Source organism: Saccopteryx bilineata, chromosome 5 (assembly GCF_036850765.1).
Source record: "Saccopteryx bilineata isolate mSacBil1 chromosome 5, mSacBil1_pri_phased_curated, whole genome shotgun sequence".
Lineage (NCBI taxonomy): Eukaryota > Metazoa > Chordata > Mammalia > Chiroptera > Emballonuridae > Saccopteryx > Saccopteryx bilineata.
In genome coordinates this window covers 74,451,842-74,477,157 of record NC_089494.1, presented here as the reverse complement: position 1 = coordinate 74,477,157, position 25,316 = coordinate 74,451,842, and the positions used below count along the sequence as shown (strand labels likewise).

The window sequence follows — 25,316 nt, the reverse complement described above, 5'->3', positions numbered from 1 at the left end:
AAGCTGTTTTTGTGCAGCTTTAGCTCCTTTTCTCTCCTCTTCAGTGCTGTATTTTCTAGGAGGCATTCTTAAAAGAAATTACGTTAAGACGTAGTTTTTATATAAAACAGATGATTGCCAATGCAAGCAAATGTTCACCTTCCCCCTGACATGCTCAATTTGCATTCAGCCTTAAATTGTTTAAAAAGCAGATGATTGCCAATGCAAACAAATGTTCACCTTCCCCCTGACCCGCTCAATTTGCGTTCAGCTGTGGCAACTTCACCCCATTGGCTAATACAGTTACGCAAGCAACCAATAAGCTATCGGCAACAAACAGACACTTAAGCTGCATATAATAAAGATTAAGCATCTATTTCATATTGTCTTGCTTTTCTCTACATATAAAATACTTAGGTGTGTTTCTTCAGGTTTTGGCAGGGTATGGTTTCCATGTGTCATTTTTGTCAATGTACAATAAAATATACAGCAACCACTTGAATATTATAACTATTACTTTATAAATGTTATTAGTAAGTGATAAGTCAGTGTGAGTGTTTATAAATCTCCATGCATTTCTGACACTTATTCATACAATATTACTAAAACTAGGCCAGGAATTCAATACATGTTATTAATATGTTTTACATATTTTGAATGTCATAATATGTAAAATTGTAAGAACTATTTGTATTTATGAGTGGTTACTTAATGCTTTTGTGTGTTTTTGAGAATATATGAAACCTAAGTTTAACAGTTTCAAAGGTATAAAAACAGTTGAATCATTTAGAACTTTGAGAAACCACATAAAGAATGCTAACAATAAATTGGAAGCAATATGAAATAGACAATGACCATACAATTTTATTATAGGATGGTGAAGATAGATGAGAACACTGAAAAAGGAGTGAGTTCATTGAATATAATAGTGAAACTACTTGATATTGATCAATTAGCAGTATTAAACATCAGTGATCAACAAATAGTAGTTATCATGGAAAGCTGTAATACAGAAAATGATGTTAAGACTAAGAAATGTTGAAGCCTAGAGCTGAACATATCATATATATATATATATATATATATATATATATATATATATATATATATATATATATATATATATATAAAATGCTGTAATGACAGAAAGGGTTTATTTGGCCTGCTGTCTCAGACATCTACACTCCTATAAAAGACACTTATAGGAGATACACTCAAAGCAAAGATCCAGAGAGAACCTAACTAAGAGACCAAGTGAGAAATGGTATTTTCATCTGTGGCATCAATACTGACTGCCTGGAAATGGCCCACATGAGTTTTTGAAACAAAGCTAGATAAAAGAGAACATGTTAAAATTTTATTAGCAACTATAAGACTTACTGCAACAGGATTCAAATGGTATTAGAGGGTCAGAAAATACTAGAATTATTTGCTAGGCTGTCTCCCCAGCTATGATTTAAAAATTATTTTGGATAGATTGTATGTATTATTTATCTCCACATTCTGTCCTCATTATTTTTGCATAGAGGGGTACCTAATAAGTATTTTTAAATGTATAAATTAATAAATTTTGAATAAATTTCTTACCACTTTTATTCTCAAATAGAGATATGCATGTTCTATGGTTACATGACAGTAACTAGAGTATAAAAAGTCTCATGGGCTTCTTTTCAAAGCTTCAGTTTTTCTTAAACTCTATAAACACACATAGAAATAAAATGATTATGTATTATGTAGTAAGGTATAAATTTTATATTAATTTTAAGTAATGCTCAAAATGTATTTCCAAGAAATATATAACTTGAGAAAGGACTTTTTTCACTTATATTATAAATATACATTTTCACTATTCTCTGACATTAGAAATATTACGATGGAAAGCTTTGAGTTTTAATCTAAGTTATGAGAGGAGTGATAGAGACCAAACTATACGTTGGTTTCTCTGAATTCCAAAATATGATGTCCTAATAGAGCTAATGTAATATGAAGTTTAGAACTCTGGGTTCTCAACTTGTCCATAGCAGCATCAGAAGAGCCATTGGTTTTGGGATCAGAAGTTTAGAATCCTTGCATATAAGTAAAGATCCAGCACTTACTAGTTATATTAATATTTTTGAGCCTTGTAAATACTAATGGACAAGCTTATTTTAATTAATTAGGTAACTAAGTAATGGATGAATATTACATAGTAGTTAAGAGTTTGAGTGTCAGATATACTTAGTTCAAATCCTAACTTTGATACTAACTAGAGTTATGATCATTAGCAAATTAATTATTTTCTATACACTTTATTTTTCCTCATCTGTAAAATAGATTTAATAGTATTACATAATCCAAAACATTTTAAGAAATAGAGGAGATACTGCATGAAGAGGACTTAGAATGGTGACTGGCATAAAATAAGCACTCAATTTTATTTATTAACATTAAAAAATTCCTTGATGAGGAAAGAGTGGTCATTTGTCAATAATATGCTAATAAATACTGGCATCTTCTTTAGAAATGTATGGTTTCCTTAAGCAGCAATGTTTTCAGTTTTTTTTTTTTTTCATTTTTCCGAAGCTGGAAACGGGGAGGCAGTCAGACAGACTCCGGCATGCGCCCGACCGGGATCCACCCAGCATGCCCACAATGGGGCGATGCTCTGCCCCTCTGGGGCATTGCTCTGTTGCATCCAGAGCCATTCTAGTGCCTGAGACAGAGGCCACAGAGCCATCCCCAGCGCCCGGGCCATCTTTGCTCCAATGGAGCCTCGGCTGCAGGAGGGGAAGAGAGAGACAGAGAGGAAGGAGAGTAGGAGGGGTGGAGAAGCAGATGGGCACTTCTCCTATGTGCCCTGGCTGGGAATCGAACCCAGGAATCCTGCACGCCAGGCCGACGCTCTACCACTGAGCCAACCGGCCAGGGCTTCAGATAATGTTAATGAATGCTTAACAGGCTTCAAGATGCCTCCAGCTAACATCTGACCTACTTATTAGGAAGGGAGTTTCAGTAATCTGGTCCTTACAAAGGTTTTGTTTTCCTGAACTGAGGAAATTGCATAATTGCTACTTTATCCATTGCTATAGAACAGGGGTAGTCAACCTTTTTATATCTACTACCCATTTTTGTATCTCTGTTAGTAGTAAAATTTTCTAATTGTCCACCGGTTCCATAGTAATGATGATTTATAAAATTTATAAAGCAGAGTTACAGCAAGTTAAAGCATGTAGTAATAATTACTTACCAAGTACTTTATGTTGGATTTTCGCTAAGTTTGGCAGAATAAATCTTTATAAACAACTTACTATAGTTAAATCTATCTTTTTATTTATACTTTGGTTGTTCCCTACCGCCTACCAGAAAAGCTGGAATGCCCACTATTGGGCAATAGGGACCAGGTTGACTACCACTGCTATAGAATGATTTCAATTATTTTAAAGTACTACAATTTTTAATTGGTTACTGCTCCTAAATTTACCTTTTCTAGCTCATTGCCAATGTCTCAATCCCCAGAAAAATATAAATAAATTTTATAAAATGTGATTATAATGTATTATCATTAATAATCAGACTTTAGGGTATCTAAGATTAGCTTTAAAGAAATGCTACACATAAGATAACACTAAAATAAGATAATACAATTTTGTTATATAATTCATATAATTGTGATAATATACATTTTAGTGGCCACACTAAATTCTGCTGTGTCCAATAAAAGCAAAATCAGATTACCATAGTCTTCTATTCTTGATATCACATTTTTGAAGGAAATTGATAGAATAAAGTCCTTAGAGAAAGAGGTCACAGAAGATTTAAAGTTCGAATGAAAGTTTATATGAGGATTGTGGGAAAGTATTAAGAATGGGCAGCAGAGAACACTTCCAAAGGGTCAAGAGTGCTGCAATCAGAGATGAAAGACCATTGTGGAAGAGGAAAAGAATTTGTGTGATTTCAGAGGGCAGAATAGGGACCAATAAGTAAAAGTTACAAAAAGCATTGTTCAAATGGAATGCACAATTTGGGAACCATTTAGAGTTCCCTGTCCTTGGCAGAATTTCAGCAGAAACCAGATTATTGCTTATCTCTTATGTCAGGTTGTTACTTCACTGAGATGATGGGCTTCTAAAGACACTGCTTATTTTTATAGTATGACTTGGTGATTCTAGCACATTAGACAATTAAAGTTCACTCAAGTCTTTCTGGGCTTGAGTACCTTCAGATTTGTAAAATTTAAACTGGGGGAAGGGAAATGACCCTAAAATTTGAAAATTGTTCCAAATATTACAATTCTATAAATGATTATTTTTGGCATTTTATTTAATAAAAGTATAAATTTAACCACTGTCAAAGCAATGTTTTGAAGTTTAGGTAACTCCACAGAACACCCACTAGATGATGTAATCTATTTCAAGGAAATAGTACCATTACTAGTATTAGTCTCTGAAACTGAAAAACAAATATTCACTAAAATTATAATGTGTTGATCAAGGAAATGTGTTTCTAGCACAATAATTTTCTCTTCATCACTGCTTATATGATTTTATTTGAGAGTAATAGAGAAAAATTAGAACTTGAAAACTTTTTCGATACAGATATTTTATATTGTTAAGAGGAATTTAAGCAAGGCTATGTTAGGTAACTGCATACATCAGTGCTAGGTAATAACAAAAAGTAATAAATAGAGAGTTCATGTTTCAGGAAGATGGAAATTTCATTAAGAATCTATTTCCACTATCAATTATTAAATGAATCCACCTGAGTGTTTTCTTCTCCTAACCTATTCAAGACAAAACCTTCTCAGAGGAAGAGCAAGCTCTTTGTTATGCATGAGTACATTTTGAAATAAAAAGCACCAAAGCCTTTTTTTTTTTCCTTCTTGGTACATAGGAAATTTCTTAGATGTTATATCTGAATTAGTATGTCACAAGATTTTTTTGTTTCAAGAAAAGCTCTACTCTACACAAATGGTAAATTGTCAAAGAACAAAAGTATGTCATAATAACTTAGAAATAAATTTTGCCTTTAAGTTGTAACAACAACTGTCTAGTACTATTTTGTGTTCAATGGGTTTTTTAACATTCACTTATATTTTGAAGTTATTTAAATATTAACTCTCCTGAGAAGTCATGTCAGCTGTGCACAGCAGTACAAGTGCACAGTGATCCAGTGTGTATTTTCAGGTTCTTGACACTGGCACATGAGGGGGCTCCTCAAGAAAACTCTGAAACAATAGCAGAACCTGAGGACAAATCCTGGGTCTTTTTTTTTAATTTTTTTATTTATTCATTATAAAGAGGAGAGAGGAGAGAGAGAGAGAGAGAGAGAGAGAGAGAGAGGAAGAGAGGAGCAGGAAGCATCAACTCCCATACGTGCCCTGACCAGGCAAGCCCAGGGTTTTGAACCGGCAACCTCAGCGTTTCCAGGTTGACACTTTATCCACTGTGCCACCACAGGTCAGGCCTAAATCCTGGGTCTTAATTTCCAGGTTCTGAATTGTAAGGATTCTTTGATTATATGTTGCCTTTGAATCTGTGTATCATAAAAGAAAGAGAGAGAGAGAGACAGAGAGAGAGAGACAGAGACAGAAAGACACAGAGAGACAGAAGGTGGAATTTTTTAGGGGTTATCTATAACTGAAAATATTCACTTCAAATTAAAAGGGATTCTGCACTATATCTTTGTTGGGCTAATAACAGAGCATAATTAAACATAGCTATATTTACATTTATCTATACAATTGTACAGAAATAACAATATATCCTTATGCTAATGACACAGGGTTATTTGATTGCATGTTTACTTATATAAGATCATTTATTCCTAATTTATTGGGCTTTAAGGTAAGCCAACCAATGCAGGAAAGAGTAAAGAAAAAATAATTGCTCCCGTCTTTAAGTTATTCAAGCACTTAAATAAGCTATTGAGTGCCTGATCTGTGGTGGCGCAGTGGATAAAGCGTTGACCTGGAAATGCTGAGGTCGCCGGTTCGAAACCCTGGGCTTGCCTGGTCAAGGCACATATGGGAGTTGATGCTTCCAGCTCCTCCCCCACTTCTCTCTCTCTGTGTCTCCTCTCTCTGTCTCTCCCTCTCCTCTCTAAAATGAATAAATTAAAAAAAATTTTTAAAAATAATTTAAATAAGCTAATGAGTTTAACCCTCAGCCTAATTAAATGACATTTCTCTCATTGCTCCCACAGATCTTTAGTTTGATTTTGGAATCTCAGAGCACAGGGGCATTACCTTATATTTATTTGAATCTCTAAAGCCTAGCACAATTCCTAGCCAAAAAAAAAAACAACTGTAGTAATTCGTGAGATCTTTAATGAATTCCATGTGACTGAAGCATTCACAAATTTCTCTACAATTGTAAAGCATATACATAGTGGCCTTATTATATATAAAGGAAACGCTTCATCATTATTTCTATGAGTGTGTGAGGAAAAATCCTTTTTTAGTATGTATGAAACAAAAACATTTTATGACTTAGCTGTTCACCTATACTTCTATAGTGCATGTTTTTAGAACATAGGTGTTCATCGCTTTTCGGCCTTTTGGCTAAGATCAAGTGTACTATCTGTTCTTATCAGTTTAGAACACAGGTGTTCAGTTGCATTCTTGATGGCTATGTTTTAATATATGATATCTAAGCAGTATGAAAAAAGTTAATAAGAAGACTGGGCATGTGTTACTATTATGAGGGAGACTAATTCTTCCCTCACTTGGTCAACTCTTATTTACTCCTCAGATATAAGTTCAAATGTCACCTCTTCAGCAAAGCCTTCTCAAACGTTTTCTCCTGACAATGTTAAATTCTCTTGTCAGTCACTCTCACACTGCAGTGAATCTGCATTACGAAACTTATCCATGTTGACGCTTTTCACCTTTTCAGTGTATGCTCGTGTCCCATTCTAGGCTCAGGCAGCACCAGGACAGGGGCCTCTATACTATTCTGTTCACTCTCAGCATAATACTTGGCATGTAGAAAGGCCCTGTCAGTATTCAAGTGAATAAATAGACAGAGGAACCTATGGAAATTTACTTGATACTCTGTCAGTTAGCAGGTAGGTACATATATATCTAAAGTCATACCCCTTTTCCACAAAATTCTGAATAGAACCACACCATAAATAGTGTGCAAAGACAGCATTTTAAAAATATAACTAATACTTATTATTTTGAAAAATGCATGCTATCATACTAAAGAAGAACTGCTAAATTTTGGAAACTTTTACAGAGAAATAATATTGCCAAAATGCATATTGACTATTTTTTATTTATTAAAAAGTAAACTAGGGCCTTTTCTTCTGTAAGTTCAAAATCAATTCTGAAATATAATTTCCTAAAAAATGTAGGAGTAAAATAGCTTAGTGTATGATTATTTTTAACAGAATTAAGCAAAAGAAAATGTTTTATTTCTTAACACTTCATAATTATCTCTGGTTTTAACTGGGAAAACTCAAAAGCAGTGGCTTTTAAGCTTTCTTTGTGTTTGGTAGAAAGAGCAGAGGTTTTACAATCTATCTGAGTTTGGTTTAAAACCACACAACAGTTTTGTGTTCTTGGGGAAAACTGTTGAATTTCTAAGCCTTTAACTTCTCATTCTCAAAATGGAAGTAATAATTATACTATTTAGCAAGACTGTTATGAGGGTTAAGTATAACATTTTGAATAAAATACCTTGTACAGGCTCTAGTCCATTGTAGGTATATTATAAATACTAGTTTCAATTTCAGTACTTTCATAACAATAAACATTTATCAAAAATTGCTTCTCTCAATAAAAAAAGTATTGTTTTAAGTCTATAGGGTACTTGAAGAAAGACATATCAAGGACTCTGGATTTGGGTAGTACCTTTCATTGTGTATTTGGAATGAATGTAGCTATAGACACACTACTGTGTGATTCTTGTGTACCAAGAACTTATCTCATTTAAACCACACAAAAACTGGGTTATCATTCCATTTCATTCAAAAGAAACTGATATTTAACGGATGAGTTTGACTCCAATGTCAAAGACATTAACCTTGTTTTAGTAGATTTCAGGCAAGCTAAAGCTCTGGGTTTAGAATGTAGCATGTTGGACCTATTAAAACTGTATAAGCTAAGTACATGTACCAGTTGTTTATACAGGGTGAGACAAAAGGAAATTTACAGTTGTTCATATGAAAAATAATACAATAATTAATAAATAGTAATACAAGAATAAACTTTGGGTTTCATGTACTCACAACTGTAAACCTACTTTTGCCCGACCCTGTATATTTGCACAGGCAGTCTGTTCATCTCAATGCGACTTAGTGATATTTAATTTTTTTTTTTTTTTTTTGCATTTTTCCAAAGCTGGAAATGGGGAGGCAGTCAGACAGACTCCTGCATGCGCTCGACCAGGATCCACCCGGCATGCCCACCAGGGGGCAATGCTGTGCCCCTCTGGGGCGTGCTCTGTTGCATCCATAGCCATTTTAGAGCCTGAGGCAGAGGCCACAGAGCCATCCCCAGCACCCAGGCCATCTTTTGCTCCAATGGAGCCTTGGCTGCAGGAGGGGAAGAGAGAGACAGAGAGGAAGAAGAGGGGGAGGGGTGGAGAAGCAGATGGGCGCTTCTCCTGTGTGCCCTGGCCGGAAATCGAACCCGGGACTTCTGTACTCCAGGCCAACGCTCTACCACTGAGCCAATCGGCCAGAGCCCGATATTTAATATTTTTATGGTGCCAGGATTCAAAATCCTAAAGGCCTAATATATTAAGTTATAATGCCACCTCTGTCATTTATTTGCTGTAAAACCTTGGATAATCTAAAGTGTCTATGAAATGAGGCTAATGAACATCAATTCATAGGGTTACTGTGATAATTATTGAGATATTATTTGTAGATCCTTAGTATAGAGACTGATACATAAATAGTTCTCAATAAATATTTGCCTTTAGTAGTAATAATAACAGCAATTGTAGTACATATCTTATAGAAACATTTTTTGATCAAGTATTTCACATAAATAAGAATATAACACATAGAAAATAATTTAACTATACACATCTACAATCACTTAGTATTATGTGGCAAGCCCTTCAAAAATTGTACTGTATACATAGTTATTAAAATATGAAACTCTAATGTATTTAAATATTTCTTCTTGAAACATGAAAACTTGTCTAGTCTTTTGTGAACATACTCTAGGAAGTCTAAAATGATGCCTGTTTTGTTCCTGATAAATTTCTCTGCAGAAATAGAAACAAACAATAAATAGTGAGTCAAGTTTTTAATCAATCTTAGTGTCAGTCTTTTAATAAGAATTCTAGATAAAGATCACATATTTAATACTGCAGAACCCATCACAAAGCTGGAATGTTTTCTACCTGGCTTTTTTAATTCTGTCTGACCTTCTCTACTCATTGCTGCCAACTCTACCTTCTCTTTGCGACCATGTCAATGCTATCATTTTCTTTCTCTGCAGTCTCCATTTGGTTTCCCTGTTTGAAGTTATAATTCTTACTCAGTTGCTGTTCTTATTTCCTGTACTTCATCCTTTTCTATTTCCATGCCATTCCCTTTTGTCTTTCTGCCAAATTTTTCAATCACTTTTTCTTCTTAACTGCTTTAAATTCAATACACCTTTCAAGAATCTTATAAATGTTATGAACTCTTTCCTCAGAAGAGCTTGTATGCACAGACAACCTGTTCTGCTTGACATTTTAGGGGATTCTTGGGCATCATAAGGCCCAACCATAGATAAACTCCAAGGGAAAAATACCTGTGTTAATAATTGCCTTCTAGTTCACAAACCAGTAGCAGTAGTTACCACTTATTGTCATGTACCAGAGACTGTGTTGGATGTCTCTTATTCTTTGTCTCTAAACCTTGTAAGCCCTATTTTATAGAAGATGAGATTGAATGATAAGAAGTTATATAATTTGTTAAAAAGTACATAGTTTTGTTTATTGTGAAAGTGGTATGTGACTCCTCCAAGTCTAATTTTAAATACTGGCTTTTCCCACTATACCCTACTATGTCATGACACTTGGGAAGAGAAAGAATGAGACATAACAAAGAGAAATATTCTGCTCACAAATATTAGGGGATATTTATAGCTTCATATTCATTTTGAAATATCGCCTAATTTTTGTGAGTAGTATAATTGCTGTGCTATTGACTTAGGATAATAAATTGGATTTGGGGCAGCCTTTTAACTATTCCATATATAGTAACTAGCATCCATATAATGATCCATAATGTGTATTCTTTTAAATATGTTATACACTTATTCTGTATACACTGCATAATACCTTTTTATAAAAAAAGAGTTAGGTTGTGAGGACAATAAAATTTTCCAGTCACTATGGAGTAGAATACACATACTAGTTGGTAAATACTAAAAACAGTATTTATTAATCAGAAAATACTCAGTTTAGGTCCCTAAATGCTTTTCTTCTGTATGATCTTGTTTCCCAGTTTCCCAGCCTTTCTAAAAGGACACTCAGCTATTAGTCTGGTAGGGCCTGGCTATGACCAGGTCAGATTTGCAAATGTTAGATATGTTGAATATCACTCTTGAGTATAGACAGAACATAAAGGAGTTGCCCAATTCCTTCTGATCGTTCTCTACTTTTTTTTTTCAAGTGACATTCAACTTGCATTTTTTCATCATCTATAGAAAGTATACTTCTATTTCTAGAAAAGCATTCTAAAACATGGGAAAAAGTTTTTGGATTTTGCTTACAATCTTGAAATCAATCCAAATCTCCTGAATTCCTTGTTTCTTTCTTTAAATTTTCTAAAAACATAATTAATTTAAATTAGTTTTAAAAAATTTTAGATCATACAAGTCATGCCAAGTTCTAATTGTGTTCTTTGATTTTCTCATCTCTATTAAATGTAAAAATCAAGCCAACAAAATTCTTATTTTTGTAATCAGTGTATTGAATATATACAAAGTTACAATAAAGTGTTTGCCTTACATACAAATTAAAGGTTATCTACAATTAAGAATTTTAAAACTCCTTTAGATATTAATAGTAAAAACACAAAATTTTAAATATAGCTCCTATATTTATTATTCTTGATAAATGTCTTTTGATGAAACATTATGTTTAACCAGATTTAAATAAAGTAAAATTATAAAAAACTGAATTTATCTTTTAAGAAATGGATTCTGCTTACTAATATTTGTTTAAAAAACTGATGCAAGAAAAGTTTTTCAAATGCTCACTAAAACTGTTTCAACCTAGAAACAAGGAGCCATCTCTAATCTACGATATTACCTGGAAGCAACTCATTTTTGAGTTGTTAGTAAGAAAATCTTTTATAAGTTTCTCCCTCACCTTCTTGTTAACAATGATTTAAGATTCAAGTGTTTTGCTACTTATATCCCATCTCCTGATTTATTTCCTTTATTTTGATTTAATTATAATGTAACGTGCAAGAAGCCTTCTTCGCTTCTTTGCATACTTTTCTCTCTAATGTTAACTGACCTCATTACTCTGCCTTAATCTCATAGAATTTGCCACCTCAAAACTGCCATGAGTGTGATAGGGTATGTGGATATCCATATTCTTCAAAGCATGGTATGCATATAACATTAATGGTCTATAAAATGTGCACAAAGACATTTTTCATTTTGATGGTTTTATTTCCATTTTAGTCTACATTAAAAAGAAAAAGAAAACAGGAACTATACCATTAAGCATTTCCTTTCACAAAAATTATTGCTTAGAATGAGTTCAGGATGACAAGCTATCAAAGGTCCTCCACTGCCTTGTGTTCTAGAGCAGTGGTACCCAACCTTTTTTGGGCCACAGAACTGGTTTAATGTCAGAAAATATTTTCACAGAACAGCCTTAAGGGTGGGATGGATAAATGTGTCATGTGACCGAGACAAGTGTCAAGAGTGAGTCTTAGACAGATGTAACAGAGAGAATCTGGTCATTTTTTAAAAATAAAACATCATTCAGACTTAAATATAAATAAAAAGGAAATAATGTAAGTTATTTATTCTTTCTCTTTGGACCGGTACCAAATGGCCCACGGACCGGTACCAGTCCATGGCCTGGGGGTTGGGGACCACTCTTCTAGAGGACAAGTAGACAAGCCAATCAGAAAGGTGAGATGCATTTTCGTTTTAATGACTGTTGTGTGCTCCAATTTCCAGCAATAATGTCAACATTTTCTTTTTCTTTCTTTTTTTTTTTATTAATTTTACTAGGGTGACATCAATAAATCAGGGTACATATGTTCAAAGAAAACATGTCCAGGTTATCTTGTTGATCAATTATGTTGCATACTCATTACCCAAAGTCAGATTGTCCTCCGTCACCTTCTATCTAGTTTTCTTTGTGTCCCTCCCCCTCCCCCTTTCCCTCTCCCCCCGCCCTGTAACCACTACACTCTTGTCCATGTCCCTTAGTCTCCTTTTTATGTCCCACATACGTATGGAATAAAGTAGTTCTTGGTTTTTTTCTGATTTACTTATTTCACTTCGTATAATGTTATCAAGATCCAACCATTTTGTTGTAAATGATCCTATGTCATCATTTCTTATGGCCAGTAGAGGGATTGTTGAATCATAAGGTAGTTCTATTTTCAGTTTTTTGAGAAACCACCATACTTTCTTCCATAATGTTTGTACTACTTTACATTCCCACCAACCATGAAGAGAGTTCCTTTTTCTCCACAGTCTCTCCAGCATTTGCTATTACCTGTCTTGTTAATAATAGCTAATCTAACAGGTGTGAGGTGGTATCTCATTGCCGTTTTGATTTGCATTTCTCTAATAACTAATGAAGATGAGCATCTTTTCATATATCTGTTGGCCATTTGTATTTCTTCCTGGGAGAAGTGTCTGTTCATGTCCTCTTCCCATTTTTTATTGGATTGTTTGTTAGTTGTTGAGTTTTATGAGTTCTTTGTATATTTTAGATATTAGGCCCTTATCTGAGCTGTTGTTTGATAATATCATTTCCCATTTAGTTGGCTGTCTATTTATTTTGTTGTCAGTTTCTCTTGCTGAGCAAAAACTTCTTAGTCTGATGTAGTCCCATTCATTTATTTTTGCCTTCACTTCCCTTGCCTTTGGAGTCAAATTCATAAAATGTTCTTTAAAACCCAGGTCCATGAGTTTAGTACCTATGTCTTCTTCTATGTACTTTATTGTTTCAGGTCTTATGTTTAGATCTTTGATCCATTTTGAATTAATTTTAGTACAAGGGGACAAACTGTAGTCAAATTTCATTCTTTTGCATGTGGCTTTCCAGTTTTCCCAGCACCATTTGTTGAAGAGGCTTTCTTTTCTCCATTGTGTGTTGTTAGCCCCTTTATCAAAAATCATTTGACCATATATATGTGGTTTTATTTCTGGACTTTCTATTCTGTTCCATTAGTCTGAGTGTCTATTTTTCTGCCAATACCATGCTGTTTTGATTGTTGTGGCTCTATAATATAGTTTGAAGTCAGGTATTGTAATGCCCCCAGCTTCATTCTTTTTCTTTAGGATTGCTTTGGCTATTCAGGGTTTTTTATAGATCCATATAAATATGATGATTTTTTGTTTCATTTCTTTAAAAAATGTCATTGGAATTTTGATGGGAATTGCATTAAATTTGTATATTGCTTTGGGTAATATGGCCATCTTGATTATATTTATTCTTCCTATCCTATCCAAGAACAAGGAATATTCTTCCATCTCATTGTATCTTTTTCAATTTCCCTTAACAAAAACCACATGATCTTATCAATAGATGCAGAAAAGGCATTCAGTAAAATACAACACAATTTTATGTTTAATACTCTTAACAAAATGGGTGTAGAAGGAAAATATCTCAACATGATAAAGGCCATATATGATAAACCACCAGCTAATATCATATTAAATGGCACAAAACTGAAAGCCTCTCCCCTTAATTCAGGAACAAAACAGGGTTGTCCACTCTCTTCCCTCTTATTTAATGTGATGCTAGAGGTTCTAGCCAGAGCAATCAGACAAGACAAAGAAATAAAAGGCATCCACATCGGAAAAGAAGAAGGTATCACTTTTTGCAGATGATATGATCCTATACATCGAAAACCCCAAAGAATCTACAAAAAAAAACTACTAGAAACAATAAGCCAATACAGTAAGGTTGCAGGATACAAAATTAACATACAAAAGTCCATAGCCTTTCTATATGCCAACAATGAAACATGAGAACAAACTAAAAAAAAATAATAATAATCCCCTTCACGATTGCAACAAAAAAATTAAAATACATAGGAATAAACATAACAAAGAATGTAAAGGACCTATATAATGAAAACTACAAAGCATTGTTAAGGAAAATCGAAAAAAACATTTTCTAAAAAAACCTTCTTTTTTCTCACTTCTAACTTCTTAGACCATTCCACAGTTTCATTTAGAATTCTCACTGCACCGAAAAGATACTTCCCTTCTTCTTCAAAACCTTCTCTGGTTCCTTCACCTATTTACTCCTAGTAAAACCTTACTATTTCCTGAAGCTTTGTTTATCTGCTATAATGAAATAGAACCCAAGGTTTTTTGTCCCCTTTCCTCACACACTTCATGTGCCTTAGGATGTGAAGCTAGAGTGGGTGTCCTCTACGCACTTTACTACTCCTTCCTTCCTCAAAAGCTTCAACTGCTTAAAAGCACATCATCAAACAAACATCTCTTGGCCTGACCAGATGGTGGCGCAGTGAATAGAGCGTCGGACTTGGATGTGAAGGACCCAAGTTCAAGACCCCGAAGTCGCCAGCTTGAGCATGGACTCATCTGGCTTGAGCAAAAAGCTCACCAGCTTGGGCTCAAAGTTGCTGGCTCGAGCAAGGGATTACTCTGTTTGCTGAAGGCCCACAGTCAAGACACATATGAGAAAGCAATCAATGAACAACTAAGGTGTCCAACGAAAAACTGATGATTGATACTTCTCATCTCTCTGTGTTCCTGTCTGTCTGTCCCTATCTATTCCTCTCTCTGACTCTGTCTCTGTCCCTGTAAAAAAAAAATTAAAAAAAAAATCTTACCTCTCCTCTTTATTGTTATTTACTAAACCCCTGATCATTTGTATCATTACTGATGATGTCAACAACTAGCTCCCAACTTTTTCTCCAATGTACTTGGAGATTTCTACTGTCTTAAGGATCTATCCCAAACTAGGCCTCTTAGTTTCTCTAGTTCTTGAAAACAGTGATCTATTCTTTATTTTGGTCTTTAGTGCCTGCCATGTTTTCTGACTTTCAGATTAAATCCTATCATGCTTCACTTCCCCATTCATCTCCATCACCTCAGCCACCAAATTTTTGGTAGTATCATACTCCAGACCTTGTCATCACACTAATAGTTGTACCTCTTCAATATACGGATTGTTTTTTTTAGGTGAGAGGAATGGAGATAGTGAGATAAACTCCCACATGCACCCTAATTGGGATCCACTCAGCAACACCATCTTGGGTTGATGCTCAAGCACAGAGCTAATTTTTGCACCCCAATGGAGCTATCCTCAGCACCTCAGACCTCACTTGAACCAACTGAGCCACTTGCTGCAGGAAGGGAAGAGGGAAAAAAGAGGGAGAAGGAGAAGGGATAAAGCAGAAAGTCGTTTCTCCTATGTGCCCTGACCAGGAATCAAACCAGGGACATCCATATGCCGGGCCAACATTCTATCCACTGAGCCACAGGCCAGGGCCAATATATAGGTTTTAATATCCCTGTCACTGACCATCATTCTCTTTCCTTCCTGCCCTTCTGTTACAGTATGCCCAAGCTGACAATTATTGAGCACAATAATTCTCCCAACCTGTGACCCTACTCTCTGCAATTGCTTCAATATCTAGACTAGATTCTACAATCCAGTATTATAATCATTCCTTTGAAAAGACCATATTTATTTAACCCCCCCCCCTTTTTTTTACAGAGACAGAGAGTCAGAGGAGGGATAGATAGGGACAGATGGATAGGAACGGAGAGAGATGAGAAGCATCAATCATCAGTTTTTTGTTGCGACACCTTAGTTGTTCATTGATTGCTTTCTCATATCTGCCTTGACCGGGGGGATAGAGCAGACTGAGTGACCCCTTGCACAAGCCAGGGACCTTGGGTCCAAGTTGGTGAGCTTTGCTCAAACCAAATGAGCCCACACTCAAGCTGGCGACCTCGGGGTCTTGAATCTGAGTCCTCTACATCCCAGTCCAACGCTCTATCAACTGTGTCACCACCTGGTCAGACTAACCCATTTTTGCTGCTGTAAAATAGCCTAATAAAACCCCAACTATGGTTAATCTAACTACTTGTGTACACTTATAGGTTTACTACTGTAGCTAGAACTTGCTAGAAAAATTTATGCAACTGAATTAACTGATTCACTTTAACTTTATAAACATTTATTGGAAAAGTATACTCCTCATCTGTTTTTATTTTCCTCAGTAACTTTGCTACTATCTCTCTTTCTATCAGATCAATGATTGTTAAATTAGCACTGGTATTCTGGCTCAGTGGACAGAGCATTGGCCAACATATGGATATCTCGGGTTCGATTCCCAGTCGGGGCACACATGAGAAGTAACCATCTGCTTCTCTTCTCCTCTCTTCTCTTTTTCTTTCTCTTCCTCTCTTGCATCCAGTGGCTCCACTGGTTCAAGTATTGTCCCCAGGCTCTGAGGATAGCTCGACTGATTCAGGCATCAGCCTTAGATGGGGGAGGGGAGATTGTCAGGTGGATCCCAGTTGGGGTGCATTTTAGAGTTTGTCTCACTATCTCTTTCTTCTCACTTAAAAAAATTGTTAAATTATTACTGCTCTCTGTCCTTCGTTCTCTTCCCTTCCCTTTGCTAACTCTTTTTGTAAAAAAAACTCATCCAATTCAATGGTTTAAAACACTAAAAAACTTTGATGGCTTTTAAATTTTATCTTCATTTTAGACTTCTCCTTAGTCCTGAACTATTCAACTATAACCTTAATATATCTAATTATATATCAAATAGGCACTTCAAACCTAAACCACTAAAAATACATATAACTATTATGTTGCAAAAATGTCATCTTATAAACTTTCTTATTTCAGTTAAATGGTATTATGGAAGTCAGCCTTTATTCTTGTTTTTCCCATATATTCAATTTACTAGCTGTACTTCCACATTTATCCCAAGCCAACCCTTTTCATTACCTCTTCTCCAACCCTATGCCAATTTTTCTTTTTTTCTCTCTCTCTTTCTTTCTTTCAATCTTTCTTTAGTTCTTTCTTTCTGTCTTTCTTTTTAGAGAGAGACAGACAGACAGAGGGACAGATAGGGACAGACAGCAGACAGGAAGGGAGAGAGTTGAGAAGCATCAATTCTTTATTGCAGCATCTTAGTTGTTCATTGATTGCTTTCTCATATGTACCTTGACTGGGGAGCTCCAGCTGAAACAGTGACCCCTTGCTCAAGTCAGTGACCTTGGGCTTTAAGACAGTGACCTTTGGGTTCAAGCCAGCAACCATGGGATCATGTCTATGATCCCAGGCTCAAGCCAGCAACCCCATGCTCAAGCTGTTAAGCCTGTCCTCAAGCCGATGATGATGGCGTTTTGAACCTGAGTCCTCTGTATCCCAGGCTCATGCTTTATCCACAGAGCCACTGCCTGGTCAAACAATGCAAGCTTTTCAATAACTTCATATGGATAATAAAAATATTCTTACCAATTTACAGTTGTTAATCTATTTATACAGCAGTCAGGAGGATCTTTCAGAAGTAAAAATCAGATCATGTCATTCTTATGCATAAAACTCTCCCATAGTTCCATATTCCACTTATTATCCAAATCCTTCTCTGTGACTACTGTTTTAATTATTTATCCTGTACTTTTATTTCTTAACTTCTCTCTAATCACCTCATTATTTTCTATATCTAGTTACATGGGCCATCATTCTTTCTTTAAACACTCAAGTTAATTTGCATATCAGTATCTTTGCAATTGTGATTCTTTTTGCTTGGAACATCCTTCATTTTCAATTAGTATGTAGTTCTCATTATTCAGGCTTTAATATTTTAATTCTTCAAAGCCATTGGTCTAATCCTTAGATAAATCATGTATTTTGTTCCAAATAATTCTATCATATCATCCAGCTTAATTTTCTTCATTGATGTCCAAAGTTATTTTTTATATGTATGCGTTTTGTGTATATTACCTTTCTTATCTAAGTAGAATGTAATGATTTACTTAAAAAATGAACTCTGTCCTACTCACTGTTTACTTTTAGTGCTTTAAACAGTGATTAGAATGTTGTACATGCCCAATGAATGTTTATAAATGAATCAAATAGGTGGCATTGTTAAGCTTGCATTTATTTGTAAACTGTTATTTAAATATAAAATAAATACTGAATTCCATTTTCAATGTATATCAAAAAACATTCTGACTAATGTTTCTTCTTCAAAACCACTAAAAACCATTACTATTAAAATGTTTAATTATATTGTTGATCTGTCAAGAAAGAAAAACAAAATAAAACAAAATTAGTAGGCCAAAATAAGACAAAATTAATTTCACAAATTAACTAATATCAGAAGTTGATGGTGAGCCTCAGTTCTAACCTGTGCTAGGCATGTGGAGAACCAGGGATAATGTCTAGAGTTTACCAAACTTTGAAAATCTGACAAGATGGAATGCAGGACCTCAATGGACTATAGTCCCAATAAAAATCTTCTCAACAGAAGTAGAAGAAAATTCTACTCAACATTAAAGAATTTTTGCCTGAAACTTGCTATAGTTAGTAGGGAGAGAAGAGAATTTCCTTAAGGATTCAGAACCCCAAACCATCCCTAATACAACAGTTATCTAAGCCATCTGCAAACCCCAATAATAAAACAATCCTAAGTTTGCAGTTTTCCCCAGTGCCTGATACAGGCAAAACTATTTTTGTTTGGAAAAGAATATTAATCTTCCACCAGTACCTCTGACTGGTTTCACAGATAAAGTTCTATTGACTGTGAACACACAAAAGAATCATAGAACACACTTAAGAATAAGGTATTCTGAATGAGAGGCAACAAAAAAACTAAACTGGTAGAAGATTTATATTTTTAAATATATTAAGTGTTAAAATGATCAGACAAAAAACTATGAAACAACTATAATTACAATGCTTAAAAAGAAAATACAGCATCATCATAACTACATATAAAGTTCAAGAAATCATAGAAATGGCTGAAAATTTTTAAAAATGTTTTAAAGAAATTATAAATGTAATACTTAAAAGTAAAAACTAACAGATGTGTTAAACAGTGGATTAGAGGATCTAAAGAGAATGTTATCTTTTTAAATTAGAATTTGGATATGAAAATTGATACTTTTGGATATGACCAGAAAGTAGCTTAGAGAGCCAGAGAAATTTAAAGTCTAAAATAGAGATTAAGAATTATAGAGGATACCCATGGCTGAGCAAAAGTGCTCATCCCTGCCCGTGGTGCTGAGGCTTGTGGCCTGGGAGCTGCATGCAGCCCCACCTGCAGGGGTGGGGCAAAGGCTGAGGCTTGTAGACCTGGAAACATGAACACAGCCCCTCCCATGGAGAAGAGGCAAAAACAGCAGGAAGAGCTGCAGCTGGCTGGCGCCAGCAACACCCATACCTGAATGCCCAAGGCAACAGCAGAGGGCGTGGCTGGCCTGCAGACAGACCACACCTAGAGAACACAGAAGCCACTTCCATTGGACTTCAGTGGCCACACCCTTCTTATACACAGACAAAATGAAAAGGCAGAGAAATGCAACCCAATTGAATCAAGAGAAATCCCCAGAAAAGGACTTGAATGAATCAGATATAATCAAATTACCAAATGGAGAAGTTAAAATAATGATTGTTAAGATGCTCAAAGATCTTAGAACAAAAATAGATGGTCATAATGAACAACTAAATAAAGAAGTAGCAAGTATACAAAAGGACATTGAAATAATAAAAAAGAATCAGTCAGAAATGACAAATACAATATCAGAAATGAAGACCACAATGGAAGGAATTAAAAGCAGGATGGATGAAGCTGAGGACTGAATCGAAAACAGGACCCATACAGATGCTGTCTACAAGAGACACACCTTAAAACAAAAGATGCATATAGACTGAAGATAAAAGGATGGAAAAAATATTTCACGCAAATGGAAATGAAAAAAAAGCTGGGGTAGCAATACTTATATCAGATAAAATGGACTTTAAAACAAAGGCGGTAGTAAGAGATAAAGAAGGTAACTACATAATGACAAAGGGAGCAATCCAACGGAAGTTATATACGCACCTAATATAGGAGCACCTAAATATATAAAGCAGACTTTGATGGATTTAAAGGGCGAGATCAACAGCAATACTATAATAGTAGGGGATTTTAATACCTCACTAACATCACTAGATAGATCCTCAAGAAAGAAAATTAACAAAGAAACAGCAGACTTAAAGGACACACTAGATCAACTCGATTTAATAGATATCTTTAGAACCTTTTACCCTAAAGCAGCAGAATATACATTCTTTTCAAGTGCTCATGGTACATTCTTTAGGATAGACCACATGTTAGGGCACAAAAGTGGTCTCAACAAATTTAAGAAGATTGAAATCATATCGAGCACTTTCTCTGATCACAATGGCATGAAACTAGAAATCAACCACAACAGAAAAACTGAAAAATACTCAACATTTGGAAATTAAATAGCATATTATTAAATAATGAATGAGTTAACAATGAGATCAAAAAAGAAATTAAAAATTGCTAGAAACAAATGATAATGAGCATACATCTACTCAAAATTTATGAGACACAGCCAAAGGAGTACTGAGAGTGAAGTTCATAGCAGTACAGACATACCTTAAGAAGCTAGAAAAAGCTCAAATAAACAACTTGACTCTGCATCTAAAAGAACTAGAAAAAGAACAGCAATAAAGCCCAGAGGTAGTAGAAGGAAGGAAATAATAAAGATCAGAGTGAAAATAAATAATACAGAGGATAAAGAAACAATACAGAGAATCAATGAAACCAGGACCTGGCTCTTTAAAAAGGTAAACAAGATCAATGAATCTTTAACCAGACTCACCAAGAAAAAAAGAGAGAGTGGACTCAAATAAATACAATTAGAAATGAGAGTGGAGAAATAACAACTGACACAACAGAAATAAAAAATATTGTAAGAAAATACTATGAATAACTATATGCCAAAAAACTAGACAATCTAGATGAAATGGACAAAATCCTTGAAACATATAATCTTCCAAAAATTAATCTGGAAGAATCAGAAAACCTAAACAAACCGATTATAACAAATGAGATTGAAACAGTTATCAAAAAGCTCCCAAAGGCCCTGGCCATTTGGCTCAGTGGTAGAACGTCGGCCTGGCGTGCAGAAGTCCCAGGTTTGATTCCCGGCCAGGGCACAAAGGAGAAGTGCCCATCTGCTTCTCCACCCCTCCCCCTCTCCTTCCTCTCTGTCTCACTCTCTTCCCCTCCCACAGCCAAGGCTCCATTGGAGCAAAGATGGCAAAGATGGCCCAGGCGCTGGGGATGCCTCCTTGGCCTCTGCCCCAGGCGCTAGAGTGGCTCTGGTCGCAAAAGAGCGACACCCCGGAGGGGCAGAGCATCGCCCCCTGGTGGGCAGAGCGTCGCCCCCTGGTGGGCGTGCCAGGTGGATCCCGGTCAGGCACATGCAGGAGTCTGTCTGACTGTCTCTCCCTGTTTCCAGCTTCCGAAAAATACAAAAAAAAAAAAAAAAAAAAAAAGCTCCCAAAAAAGAAAAGTCCTGGGCCTGATGGCTTCACAACTGTATTCTAGCAAATATTCAAAGAAGAATTACTATCCTTCTCAAGCTACTTCAAAAAATTCAAGAGGAAGAAAGACTTCCAAGTTTCTTTTATGAGGTGAACTTAATTCTGATTCCAAAACCAGGCAAAGACAACACAAAGAAAAAAAATAATAGGCCAATATCCCTGATGAATTTAGATGCTAAAATCCTCAACAAAATATTAGCAAACTGGATCTAGCAATATATGAAAAAAATACACCATGATCAAGTGGAATTTATTCTTGGGAGGCAAGGCTGGTACAATATTTGTAAATCAATCAATGTGATTCATCACATAAACAAAAGGAAGGAGAAAAACCACATGATAATTTCAATAGATGCAGGAAAAGCATTTGATAAAATTCAGCACCCATTCATAATCAAAACTCTCAGCAAAGTGGAAATACAGGGAACATGCCTCAACATGATAAAGGCCATCTAAGACAAACCCACAGATAACATCATACTTAATGGACAAAAATTAAAATCAATCCCCTTAAGATCAGGAACAAGGCAGGGGTACCCCCTTTCACCACTCTTATTCAACATAGTTCTGGAAGTCCTAACCACAGCAATCAGACAAAAAAAAGAAATAAAAAGCATCCAAATTGGAAAAGAAGTAAAACTATCATTATTTGCAGATGATATGATACTGTATATAGAAAACCCTAAAGTCTCAGTCAAAAAACTACTTGACCTGATAAATAAATTCAGAAAGATGGCAGGATATAAAATTAATACTCAGAAATCAGAGGCATTTTTATACACTAACAATGAAATGTCAGAAAGAAAAATTAAGGAAGCAATCCCCTTCACCATTGCAACCAAAAAAATGAAGTACCTAGGAATTAATTTAACCAGGGAGATTAAAGATTTGTACTCAAAACATTATAAAACATTGATAAAAGCAATTAAGGAATATACAAACAAGTGGAAGCATATACCGTGCTCATGGTTAGAATGAGTAAATATCATTAAAATGTTTATATTACCCAAAGCAATTTATAAATTCAATGCAATACCAATTAAAATACCAATAACTTATTTCAAAGATATAAAACACATATTCCAAAAATTTATATGGAACCAAAAGAGAACACGAATAGCCTCAGCAATCTTGAAAAGAAAGAATAAAGAGGGAGGTTTCACTTTTCCTGATATCAAGTTATACTACAGAGCTATTGTATTCAAAACAGCCTGGTACTGGCATAAGAACAGGCATATAGATCAATGGAACAGAACAGAGAACCCAGAAATAACCCCACACCTTTATGGACAACTAATATTTGACAAAGGAGGTAAGAGCATACAATGGAGTAAAGACAGCCTCTTCAACAAAAGGTGTTGGGAAAATTGGACAGCTACCTGCAAAAAAATGAAACTAGACCACCAACTTACATCACTCACAAAAAAAAAAACAAACCTCAAAATGAATAAAAGACTTAAATGTAAGCTGTAAAACCATAAGCATCTTAGAAGAAAACATAGGCAGTTAGCTCTCTGATATCTCTCAGAGCAATATATTTGCTGATTTATCTCCAAGGGCAAGTGAAATAAAAGACAGGATAAACAAATGGGACTATGTCACACTAAAAAGGCTTTGCACAGCTAAAGACAATAAGAACAGAATAAAAAGACAAACTACACAATGGGAGAACATATTTGACAATACGTCTGATAAGGGGTTAATAACCAAAATTTATAAAGAACTTGTAAAACTCAATACCAGGAAGACAAACAATCCAATAAAAAAAATGGGCGAAAGAAATGAATAGATACTTCTCCAAAGAGGGCATACAGATGGCCAATAGGCATATGAAAAAATGCTCAACATCACTAATCATTAGAGAAATGCAAATTAAAACTACAATGAGATATCACCTCATACCAGTCAGAATGGCGCTCATCAACAAAACAACACAGAATAAGTGCTGGCGAGGATGTGGAGAAAAGGGAACCCTCCTATACTGCTGATGGGAATGCAGACTGGTGCAGCCACTATGGAAAACAGTATAAAGATTCCTCAAAAAATTAAAAATCGAACTGCCTTTTGACCCAGCTATCCCACTTTTAGGAATATACCCCAAGAACACCATAGCATTGTTTCAAAAGAAGAAATGCACTCCCCACCATGTTTATGGCAGCATTGTTCACAATAGCGAAGATCTGGAAATAACCCAAGTGTCCGTCAGTGGACGAGTAGAGTAAAAAGCAATGGTACATATATACAATGGAATACTATGGGGCCATGAAAAAGAAGGAAACCTTACCTTTTGCAACAACATTGATGGACATGGAAACTATTATGTTAAGTGAAATAAGCCAGGCAGAAAATGAAATATATCATATGACCTCACTCATTTGTGGAATCCAATGAACAATGTGAACTGAGGAATGGAATTGAGATAGAGGAGAAATCAAAGGGACCAGAGGAAAAGAGAACAGAAGGAAAAGGGATGATAGGATGGGTTAAACCTGAAGGAAAGGGGGAGGGCACTATGGGGAGGGGAACAAGGGAGATGCTGAGGGGAATACAGGGGAGGGTGGATGCATTCGAGGCAACACTAGAATCTATTTAAACACAATAAATTAAAATCAATAATAAAAAAAGAATTATGGAGGATAGAGAGATAAATTGTAATATATATTTATTTAAAAAACAATAGGTGATAATGGAGGAAAATGAGTAGGAGATAAAGAGTTCATACATAACTGGGGAACTTTTTTTAAAGCAATAAAAGATGAGATGATTTAGACAAAATAAAAAATCAAAATTAATTTAATGTAAGAGAAACAAAAATAAATCTACATTTGGATTTCTATGTCAAAGATAGCATCTGTATAGACAAAACAAAAGACACCAATAAGCCAAAACACAGTATCTCCAAGAGAATGACAATAGTTTTAAAAGCAGCTATACAAACCAAAAATTTATGGGATGAATCTTCAAGTTGCTGAGATAAAGGAACCCTCAATCTAGAATTGTAAACCAAACAAGTATTCAATTATTTCTTTCAAGAACACAGGCAAAACAAAATATCCTTCAGAAAATAATCTTAGAGTTTAATATCAAAGAAAACTGCAAAGCAGTGGTTTTCAATCTTGAGTAACTATCGGTCCCTTTCTTGTGCCTTCTCTCCCATCAAGAATGTTTGGATGTCTGTAGCGTATTGTACAAGATTGCACCTCCTCCCACACACATACAACAAAGAATTATTTGGTTACAAATATCAATAGTACTGAAATCCCATTTTAAAAATAGTTTTAAAATAATGTCTAAATCTGTGTTTAGAAAGAAAGAAAGAGGACCCCAAGAAGAGTGCTTATAATGTAAGAAAGAATTATTAGAAAATATAAGCAGTCATAAACATTGACTATATAAACAATAATTCATGGGATAAAATAATAAAACAAACTTGCCAAGAAAGAATAACATAAATTAAAAGGTGATTGGCCTTCAAATATCCTGCTATTATTTAGGGGGCCGGTGAGATATTAACATCATATATACTTCATCAAATATGTATACATGTTATATTTTCTAGGATGTTTAGTAAATAATTATCTCGGGAAA

The 25,316-nt window shown here is 35.0% G+C and overlaps 1 protein-coding gene and 1 non-coding gene across 2 annotated transcripts in view; one reads left to right on the top strand and one right to left on the bottom strand.

Annotated features, from left to right (window-relative positions):
• The window catches only part of KCNH7 (potassium voltage-gated channel subfamily H member 7), a 616,229-nt gene that overhangs the window by 372,708 nt on the left and 218,205 nt on the right, over window positions 1-25,316 (bottom strand). The window lies entirely within an intron of this gene.
• LOC136306997 (U2 spliceosomal RNA) lies at window positions 6,498-6,694 on the top strand. Its single transcript, XR_010725741.1, has one exon. It is a non-coding gene; the product is annotated as a U2 spliceosomal RNA (small nuclear RNA).